This window comes from Rhinoraja longicauda, chromosome 28, assembly GCF_053455715.1.
Source record: "Rhinoraja longicauda isolate Sanriku21f chromosome 28, sRhiLon1.1, whole genome shotgun sequence".
NCBI lineage: Eukaryota > Metazoa > Chordata > Chondrichthyes > Rajiformes > Arhynchobatidae > Rhinoraja > Rhinoraja longicauda.
Window position 1 is genome coordinate 14,384,203 of NC_135980.1, and position 4,057 is coordinate 14,388,259.

Here is a 4,057-nt window from a genome sequence, read left to right on the forward strand (position 1 = left end):
AGCTGATTTAAACTGTTCCAACCTCTTTTTTTAAAGGACTTTGCAATTATTACTTACAATGTTGAAGCATTAGAAATGTTAGCCTCCCTCGCATTAACACAAGTGTATATTGTCCAATATCCCAAGGAGTTATTTCCCACTGGATTAGATGACAATCGTCCTCCATTCATAACGTAGTCAAGCTTTATGAAGCCAATTTGGAACACTGGAAACTGATTGGTGGGTTACCAACTCTCTGCAACCTTGCCTCAACCAATCCAATATCTGCATTGAAATTAGTTCAATTTACTATTAATATCCTGATTTTACATCATCTCGCAGACACACTCATGATAAATTTTTACTTTGAGTAGTATATGTGGTCTTAATATTCTTCTTTTTATTGATAGCAAATTGGAATACAATAACCAGATAGGATTAGTCTGTCAGCACCATAGAACATAGAACATAGAACATAGAACATAGAACATAGAACATAGAACACAGATCTTACCACAATGAACAGTACAGCACAAGAAGAGGCCCTTCAGCCAATAATGTCTGTATCCAACATGATGCAAAGACCAGCTTTCACCTGCCTGCACATGATCCATATCCCTCCATTTCCTGCATGTGCCGATCTAAAATTCTCTTAAGTGCCGCTATCATATGTGCCTCCACCACCATTCCTGGCAGCATGTTCCACGCACTCACCACCAAGTGTGTCAAATCCATCTCATGCATATTTGCTTTAAACATTACCCCACTCACCTTAAAGCTATGGCCTCTAGTGTTTGATATTTCCATTCTGGGGAAAAAGTTCTGACCATCTACACCAATGTTGGAGGGAATGAATATTGCAGATGGTGGATGAGGTACAAATCCTTTGAGCGGCCTTGTCCTGGATAATGGTGAGCTTCTGGAATGTTACAGGAGCTGTAGTCATCTCGACAAATGGAGAGTATTCTGTCCTCTCTTGACTTGGACCTTGCAAATGGTGAAAGGCTCTGTGCCGTCAGAGGGTGAGTCATTCGCCTCGGGCTTATCCAGCCTTTGGTTTGCCTGTTACTGTACAATTCATATGGCTGGACCATATTAATTGATGGTAAATGGTGGCCTCCTTGCCGCATATCAGCCAATGTCTGGATGTTGTCTTGGTCCTGCTGCATGTAGTTATGGACTTGTTCATTTGCTAAGGAGCTGCAATCACAAGTGAACAACACCACTTCTGACTTTGTGATAGAAGGAAGGTCATTGATTCCAACCATTGGTGTGTTTTTATCTCGACGCACATTGACTTCAGTGTTACCAGGACAGCTTGATATCACACTTGGTCAAATGTTGCCTTGGTGTCTCGGCTACTCACTCTCTCCTCACCATTGGAATCCAGCTCTCTGGAGTTACAGAATTATAGAATTGTCCATCACAGAAACAGGCCCTCTTGCTCCTAAAATCCTCATAAAATCCTTTCAGTTTCTCCATAATTTAAAAAAAAAAGATACAGTTTGGATACTGGCACTTCAGCCCACCACATCCACACTGACTATTGGTCACCCGTTCACACTAGTTCTATGTTGTCCCAGTGATGTTTCAAGGCCCTTCAATGCCCTACAAATATATTTTTTAACTTCTCTCCTCCAATATATATGCTCTTCAAGGGACTCTCCCATTTTCAGTCACTTGTACCAGCCATTTACTGCTTTCCTTTCTTCAAACTCTCAATGTCATTTGATATCCAGGATTCCTTTAACCTCGCCATCCTTATCTTACTTACATCCTAATGAGGACATGTTTTCCATGAACGCACACCCTCTCTCTTTTGAAACACTTTCCCAATGGTTGGATTGTTGTTGTACCCACAAGCAGCTGCTCCCCTGCCAACTTTCTCCAGCTTCTGGCTTCTGTTATGGAAACAGCCTTCCCCTAATTTTGGATATGAACTGCTAGAGTATTTCTACCATTTTTCACAACTGCCTTGAATCTTGCAGAATTGCAATCCCTATCCTCAAAATGTTCCTCACTGACACTTGCACCACTTGCTGAACCTCATTCACAAAATACGTTCTAGTGCAGACAGGCACTAGTCTAACTATCAATGTATTGGCTAAAAATACTCTGCCGGATGTTCATCATGAATTCCACCCCATCGAAGCTCCTCATACTTCAGTAATCTCAATTAATATTGGGGGTATTACATCCCATTGCAGTAACACTGTTCCTCTTACACCAGGCTGCGATTTGTCTGCATTTCTGCTCCTCTACCTCCTGTTATCTGATCCGGAGATTTGAGGCAAGTGACCAGAAATTCAAAGATTTGCACAGAACAGCAACAGGCCCTTTCACCCGTCTCATCCATGCCAACATTCGTGCCCATCTACCCAAACCCATGTAACCAAGCTAGGTCCGTTTTTTATGCCTTGCCCATTTAAGTGCCTGCTTCAACCTTATCTTTAGCATCACATAGTAGGTCGCATGATGGTTGAGGAGAGGAATGTGTTTGGAGCCTCCGTCACCTGTTTAAATTGTCTTCCACCATTTCTGACCCAGTATGGTTGACTTTCGGGCTTTAATCTGGTCCATAAGTTGTTAGGTTATGTCATTCCACACTGAGTTTACTGCTAAATGTGCCAGCAATCCTCTGCTGCAGCTTTACTTAGCTGACACCACTTGTTCAAGTACGTGTGGTAGAGTTGCTGCTTTACAGCAAATGCAGCGCCGGAGACTCAGGTTCGATCCTGACTGCGGGTGCTGCACTGTATGGAGTTTGTACGTTCTCCCCGTGACCTGCGTGGGTTTTCTCCGAGATCTTCGGTTTCCTCCCACACTCCAAAGACGTACAGGTATGTAGGTTAATTGGCTGGTAAATGTAAAAATTGTCCCTAGTGGGTGTAGGATAGTGTTAATGTACGGGGATCACTGGGCGGCACGGACTTGGAGGGCCGAAAAGGCCTGTTTCCGGCTGTATATATATGATATGATATGATATGATATGAGCATCTTCATTCCTCACTGAACCAGTGTAATTTCTCTGGTTTTATAGTAATGGTGAGGTGAGGTTACTTTTCTGACAGAGATTTCTGGTGTCGATTGTCCAGGGCACCTCCAGTACACCCAGTTTCAAGCTGTCCAGTTTGTTCTGAGTCTATCAAAGTTAGCATATTTGCTAGAGCCATTGATCACGATGGAAGGTGTCCTTATTGTGAAGATAACACTTTGCCTGCACAAGAACTGCGCACAAGTTCAACCAACGTTGTCTTGGATGGGTGCATCTGCCACGGGTTGAGTGGTGCAGATGAGGTCAAGAAGGTCCATCACTACCTGCTGCTTCCTCAGTTTGTCGGCTAATCTTCTGCAGTACACGGTCACCTTATATTGGTGGGGCAGCCAAGCTACTTTCAGTGTTTGTGAGGAAGCCTTTGTAACGAGTTGTCCCCACTGTTTATCAAGCAAGTGAACTGGGAACTGTCAATCAGTTAGCATGGTATAAGCATTTAATGGAATGTATAATCAAGCATGTGTGATTAGGTCACCTAGAAAATAATTACATTATTGAGCAGGGTCAGCATGGATTTGTGAGAAAAGTTATATTCGACTAATAAATTGGAGGTCGTGAGGGTGTATCCAGTGGAGTGGATGAGGATGATCCCGTGGGAATGCTAAATCAGTAAACCAGGTGAGTTTTTAATGACTTTCCATTAGAATTCTGAGTCAGCCGATTTGGTTTCTTATTTCAGATTGCAATTTATTAACTGAATTTAGATTCCACAGCTGCTGTGTTTCAGGGGTCATGGTTATGGGTGGGGTGTGCGGATATGTGGGGAGGATGCAAACAAACTCCAATGTGATTTGGGCAAGTGGGATAAGTGGGCAAATGTATGGGAGATGTAGTTCACTCTGGATAAATGTGAGATTATTGACTTTGTTTTCACAAACAGAAAAAGGAATGATTATCTGAATGTAGAGAAGTTGGGAAAAGGGATGGTGCAGCAAGACCTGGATATTATTGTACACCCAGTAACGGATGACCTGCTGCAACTAGACAAGGCTTTGGTGAGAGATGATTTGGAATTTAGTGCAC